The sequence below is a fragment of the Suricata suricatta genome, chromosome 5, assembly GCF_006229205.1.
Source record: "Suricata suricatta isolate VVHF042 chromosome 5, meerkat_22Aug2017_6uvM2_HiC, whole genome shotgun sequence".
In the NCBI taxonomy this organism is placed as follows: Eukaryota; Metazoa; Chordata; class Mammalia; order Carnivora; family Herpestidae; genus Suricata; species Suricata suricatta.
In genome coordinates this window covers 2,699,970-2,706,991 of record NC_043704.1, presented here as the reverse complement: position 1 = coordinate 2,706,991, position 7,022 = coordinate 2,699,970, and the positions used below count along the sequence as shown (strand labels likewise).

The 7,022-nt window shown below is 64.1% G+C and overlaps 1 long non-coding RNA gene across 1 annotated transcript; it reads left to right on the top strand.

Annotated features, from left to right (window-relative positions):
* Positions 1-2,181: 2,181 nt before the first annotated feature.
* LOC115291411 lies at positions 2,182-4,500 on the top strand. Its single transcript, XR_003908433.1, has 3 exons — positions 2,182-2,572; positions 2,737-2,873; positions 4,305-4,500. It is a non-coding gene; the product is annotated as an uncharacterized LOC115291411 (long non-coding RNA).
* The last annotated feature ends 2,522 nt before the right edge of the window (positions 4,501-7,022 follow it).

Below are 7,022 nucleotides of genomic sequence, written 5' to 3'. Positions count from 1 at the left end.
ACAGAAACACAGGAGACACAGAGGCAGCCACCACGGGCAAGGCGCCCGCCTGCCAGGACGGAGCGAGGGCCGGGCCCAGGAGGCTTGCCGCCCCTGGCCCCCTCGCCCGGGCATAGCTTGGGACCCCAAGATGCTGTGGCCGCAGTCTCCCCTCCAAGATGACTCATTTGAAAAAGGACAGACCTTTCAGGCCCATTAAGCACTTTCAATAAAAACTGGCCCCTGGCTGGAAACCCCCCTCAAAATCCCCTACCGGCCTCCGGAGACCAACTTCCTCCGGCAGAGAGAGCTGAGGGCTCCTCAAGGCCCGGAGTGCCACCCGCAGGTGGGGACACTGGGCTAGGCGCCCCCGCAGGCTGCCGGAGGGACCGCATCCCCACAGCCGCCCTTCCACATCCCCTACCGCCCTCTGCCCTCACCCCCACCCCACCCCACCGAGGGGCACCCCGGGCACTCCGCCCCCGCGGCCAGCGCTCCGGCTCCTGTGTGGAGCCCGTGTGCCCCTGTGTGCCGGGACTGACGGACGAGAAGGGGACAATCCTGAGGCTAGCACCCTGCAGGGCCCCGTGACCCACCCCTCCTCTGAGAATCCCTGAACCCATCTCAGGCTGTTTCTGGAGGAGTGTGGGACAGGCAGCTGGGGACCCCGGGGCACAGTGTCCGGCCGGGGGAGCGCCAGCGCCCTCCCGCCCTGTGTCCCGGACTGTGCTGTGGTGGCCTGGGGCGAGGTCCCCGGAGGCTGTCCGGAGGGTCCTGGACGGCCACCTCACGTGGCCCCCAGAGCAAGCTCTGCTCTGTTGACGGTGGAAGTCAACCCAAGACACTCAACACCAAGGACGCCTAGGGGCTCAGTCGGTTAGGCGTCCGGCTCCGGCTCAGGTCCTGATCTCAGTTCGTGGGTTCGGGCCCCGAGTCGGGCTCTGTGCTGACAGCTAGCTCAGACTCTGGGTCTCCCTCTCTCTCTGCCCCTCCCCTGCTCACACTGTCCCTCTCTCTTGCTCTCTCTCAAAAAAAAAAAAAAAGACTAAAGAAAATTAAAGAAAAAAAAAGACAGTCAATACCTTCCACCGGGCACTGACTTAGAAAACAACGCAGGGGGCTTCGTGGGCTGAATCACGTCCCCCTAAGATCCATGCTGAACACGACTGTGCAGAGGGGGTCAAGTCAAAGTGAGGTCACGGAGGTGGCCCCGAACCTGCATGACTGTGTCCTTACAGAGTGTCTGTGTGAGGGAGGACAGCACAGACATGCACGGAGGGCCGGCTGGGTGGGGACATGGGACAGGACGGTGTCCGCCAGCCAGAGAGGCCCCAGAGGACGCGAACGCAGACAGGCCCCTAGCGTCCCCCAAACTGTCTCTTCTCCCCAGGAAGTTGACGGTGTATCCCCGGGCCAGGGATGGGTCCTTCCCTGGTGGGGAGTCTCAGTGCACCGATGGGACCCCAGGCCACGTGCACAGAGTCTTGGCAGACACAGAGACTTCTGGAGACACGTCTCACAGAACTTCCTGTTTTGGGCCGGCCCAGCAGCACCATGAGCCACGTAAGGAAAAATATTTCAGTACTTCTGCTATTTGACCTCAGCCCAAGCCAGGAAATGTGGGGAAGCGTGAAAATGAGGCAGAAGGCGCTATAGAGAACATCCAAAACACAGACTGACGTTCACGGTCTCTAAAGACGATTCCACGAATTTTTCCCAAGCCGCTCGCTGCACTCCCTGCGGAGCACCCTTTCCTTCTGGAGTCGAGAGCTAAGGCCCCACTCAGGGGCGCGAGAGCAGAGCAGTAGGGAGGCCAGGGGCCGCCAGCTGGCCCGGGGGTGCCTCCACTCCGGGAAGCTACAGAGGGAGATCGGAGCATCAGGTGCGCTGGGACGGCCCCTCAGCCCCACATTCTCAGAGGCAGATGCTTGGGTGCCTTCCAGAAGCTTCTAGAGGGTTCTGGGAGAGTCTGAACAGACAGAAGACCCATGAGGTTGAGAGGTGAAAGGCCTCTGGGCAGCCCAGCCTGTGTGACCTTCACTCAAAGTCACAGGGGACCCGACCAGCAACACCCAGGCGGGGCTGGAGGCCGGGGCGCGGGATGGGGGCGGGGGGAGTGCAGAGAGTGCATCTGGGGCGCCCCCAGGGCTCCTCCTTGGGGCGGTGGGGCCTCTGGAGGGAGCCTCACTTTACACCTCAGTTTCTCTGTTATGAAGGAGATCCTAGCACCGACTGTAACAACTCAGCGTCCGCCCCTACCTCTGGCACCAGGGGGTGTGGCCCCAGTTGGAACAGGGTCTTGCAGATGTGAGGGAGTTAGAGCGAGGTCCCTAGGCGGGGCCGCCGCCCTGACTGGCGTCCTTCCACCACGGCGATGACGCAGGCACGCGGGGGCAGGCCCCGTGAGGACGCAGCCAGAGCTGGAGAGATGTCACTGCAGGCCAGCGCGCCCGCAGCCAAGGGAGCACGGGACAACGCTCTCCCTCGAGGCCCCCGAGGGAAGCCCGCCTCTGGATCCGCAATCTGGGACTTGCGGGACGAAGGGCCAGCTGTGCTGTCGCACCATGCCGATGACCCAGGGCCACGGGGGCAGGTCAGTGAGACAAAGCATGGGTGGTACCCGGACTGTGGGGCTGCGCCCTGGGGACCCATGGGGACCTAAGCAATGGGCACCCGGGAACTAGCAGGCTCTGGGAAGCCTAAGGGATGGGGGCAAACGTGAGCAGAGCCCTGAGGCTGACCCCCGAATAAAAGCAGGGGTGTGCCTGCTGGACCTGAGGCCGACCACGGACCCTCTGCGGCCGCGCACAGCAAACCCCAAGGCCCCCCGGGCAGGGTCTCGGCGGCTCTGCACCCCGTGGACGAACGTGCTGTCTGTGTCTGCGGAGTCACAGGTGGGTGTGACCTCGCCCTTGGAACCGCCCGAGGGAAGGTGCAGCTGCTGAGGACACTTCCGCAGCGGCCCGTGCACAGCGCAGGCAGGCCCCGCCAGGCACCGCTGACCCCTGCACCCCGCTCTCGCCCCCACAAACCACAGATGCTCCAGAGCAGTGCCCAAGCCCATCGGGGTCGTGTCAGGGCCCTTCTGGCTTCCTGTTGAGCACCTCGAGGCCCCTAGTTCCGCCCCCCCTGGGGGCAGAAGTGGGGGTCCCCAGAGCCGCCCACAGCTTCTCCCAGCAAGGCAGAGGTGCGGTGGGAGGCCCGGGCCCTGTTGCCATCGCAGCAGCGGGAGCACCCAGAGGCGGCACCCACCCAGACCCTCCCCCTGCTGCTCCCCACACGGTTCCCAGTGCTGCAGAGGCTCACGTTCACACACGCATCCCGCGTGTCTGCATGCATCCCTAACACACCCGTGTACCCACACGCGTATGTGTGTACTACCACACACACCTACACGCTCACAAACCTGCACCCATACCTCCATGCGCATGCACCTACACACACACCTACACACGCCCACACACACCTACACACGTGCACACCTACACGCTCACAAGCCTGCACCCATACCTCCATGCGCATGCACCCACACACACCTATACCCCCTATACCCACCTATACGTACACCCACCTATCCATGTGTATACCTACACGCTCACAAACCTGTCTCCATACCTACATGTGCACGTACCTACACACACTTACACATGTGCACACACCTACACGCAACCACACACACCCACACACCTACACATGCGCACACCTACACCCTCACAAACCTGCACCCATACCTACATGTACATGTACCTACACACGTGTACACCTACACACCTACACATGTGCACACCTACACGCTCACAAGCCTGCACTCATATCTACATGCACACATACCTACACACACCTACACATGTGTATACACCTAGACACAACTACACACCCTCACACACACCTACACATGCATACACACTTCCACCTGTGCACGTACCCACACATATGCATACAGACCTACACATGCCACACATACACACACCTGCATGCATGTGTGCACCTACACACACACACACCTCCACTCATGCACACTATACATGCACAGCCTACACACTTGGACACACACATGCATACATACCCACACATTACACATACCTACATATGCACCTATGAGCACACACACGGACACGGACGTACATGCCAACACATACAATCACACACACCCATGTATACATGCCTCCCAACATACATACCCACCCACATGCACACGTGCCTATAAAGACATGTGCACACACACACCATGTACACATGTGTGCGCACTCCACCGTGTACACACGTGCACATGCACCCCGAGCCCCTGGGCAGGTACGCTCACTGCCACCCTGTGGTCACCGCAGTCTTGGCACCTGCCTGAGCGGAACCAGGAGCCAGGCCCTCCCGGCGGGACACTGCCTGCGGGACAGGAGGCGCCCTGGACCCCACGCGCTGCGCAGCTGGCGGTCAAGGCGCATGCTCTCAGCACAGGAGACCCGCACAGAGCGGCGGCCCCAGGCGGTGATGGAGCGCGCCTGGGTCCCCCCAGCGGCCCGGCCTTCCCACCCCCTCAGGGGCTCCTGCGGCAGCTCCCCAGAGGTCACGCATGCGTCCACGGGACACAGGCTCAGGACCAGACTGGAGCCCCACGGCCACCTGGGGGAGCTGCGCCTGCCTTTATGAGGATGTCTGTTCTAGAAAGCCCCTGTTCACACATGGGTGAACCCCAAGCACACAAACACCCAGGGTGTTTCTCCCCCACTGACAGCTCTGTTTCTCTCTTGGATGGACAATGGTTTTCAATTTTCACAACACCTGGGACCCCTGAAGTCCCTGGCAAATGCCTCTGGCGCAGCCCCTGAGGCCCCTGTGGCCCCCCCAGCCCCGCCCACAGCCCCCCCTCCCGCAATCTCCCTGGCCCTGCCCACACCCCCGCAGCCCCACCCACAGCCCCTGCAGCCCAGTGACAGTCCCCGGAGGCCAACCCCTCTCCCCACCCCGCCGCGGCCCCCCGCGACCCCTCTGGTCCCTCCCAGAGCCCCGATGGCCCCTCTGCAGCCCCAGCACCAGCAGCAGACGCCCCGGTGAGGCTCAGATGTGAGTCCAGCCACTTCCTGAAGGTGTCTGTGCCGGCCCGGAGGACCGACCCCACAGCAATGCGGCTCCTGAGGCGCCCCCTCCTGACCCTACTGTCCCTCCGGATCTAGCTCAGGGCCCAGTGATGGCAGCGGCTCAACACAGACGTGGAGGAGGATGCACGCGGGGCCACAGCTTGCAGGTCCAGCACAGCCCGTGGGCGGGGACAGCAAAACCACCGAGAAACGACCTAGGAGGCCACGCATGGCTCCTTGGAGGACACAGCGGACAAGGCCCAGCAAGGGCCCCCGTGACCACCTCACACCCCCTCGGACGGCGGTCGTCTGGAAGGGACAAGTGTGGGCCAGGCTGTGCCGAGCTGGGAACCCGCTGCGGTAGGTGGTGATGCACAAGGGGCAGCCAGGGCACAACAGTGTGGGCTTCCCCAGCACACAGACAGACGCCGCTGCTGGGCACGTCCTGAAAAGAACTGGGGCCGGACCCCTGGTGCCCCCACAGCCTCGCACTCAGGACCACTGTGCACGAAGCCTGAAGGTGAGGCCAGCGAGTGCCTGTCAGCACTGGACAAAATGCTGAGTATTATTCCACCAGTAAAAGGAGGGACACCTGGTACACCATGGACGAGCCCTGAGGACCCGACGCTCAGGGACACTGTGACCAAGACCAACATTGTCTGTGTCACTTGTATGAGGCTCCAGAACAGTCAGATTCAGACAGAAAGTAGGCGGGGGGGGGGGGGGGGGGGGGGGGGGGGGGGGGGGGGGGGGGGGGGGGGGGGGGGGGGCGGTCGGGACAGCGCCCAGCCCCGGAAGAGGGAGACGGGGCTCTGGCGACGGACGGGATGACAGCTGTGCGACACAGACTTGAAGCCGCTGAAGGGAGTGCCTGAAAATGGCTACAACACTGAACTTTACGTCATGCATATTTCATCACGAGGAAAGGAGGTGTAAGGAGCAAGGAAAGCCCGGCAGGACGGCAGCCTGGCCGGGAACCGCGGCGGGGACTCGGTGCCCGGAGCGCTGACCCCGCCGCTGGGGCCTCCCGCCCCTGCGCTCCCCTCTCCTGATCCACGGAGCCCGGGCCTGGGGGGGGGTGGACAGGCCCCCCGGGCAGGTGGGACGTGCTCAAGTTACAGACGACCTGTCCGCCCCCTCCCCCGGGACTGCCCAGCCGCGGGCCTCTCCTGCGACGCAGCCACGAGCTGCTGTGACCCGGCCACTGCACCCGCTTCCTTCCTTCTGATGCCTGCCCGGGGGCTGACTTCCAGCACACACACTCCAGCCGCCACCCCATGCCACGTGCTGGGGCTGCCGTGCAAGCCCTGGGGTGCAGGATCGACCCGTTCAGCCCACGGCACCGATCCAGGGCAGGCCTCCCACCAGGCCCCGTGGGGGGGCTCGGCCCGATATGAGCAAGGACGGGGCCGTCCGCCCCCTGGGGCTCAGCCAGGGGCAAGGTCCCCTGGGACCAGGCGGGGTCCCCAGCCCAGCCCGGGCCAGGGTTTATCAGTGGCCTCTTGTGAGCAACAAACTAGCCCCAAAGCCTCAAGTTCCAGGTCCACAATCTGGGCTGGCGGCTCCCAGACAGCTCGTATGCGTGCGGGCATTTCCTCACTGGGCGCAGCTGCCAGGGTCAAGCCCCTAGCCCGTCACCCCGAGCAGGGCCCCTAGGGAGCACCGGGCCCTGGCCTCCCTGAGGTCAGCGCGCCCCGCCCGCCCAGGCCGCCCTCCCGCCTCCACACCCACTCCTTTCTCACAGGGAGGAAGGCCGCGCCCCGGGGAGCACGTCCAGACCAGGCGCGAACCCGTGAGAGCGTCCAAAGCCACAGGACCGCCCTGCAGAAGCGGGGCCGGGAGAGCACACAGCAGCATTTGCTGGACGAAAGCCAGGGCCGCGCTTCCAGAACAGTCCATGCTGCTGGGCGCAGTGCCCAGGGGCCCGGGCTTGCCCTCAGCGAGGAGCAGGGCAAAGGCGGCAGGCCACAC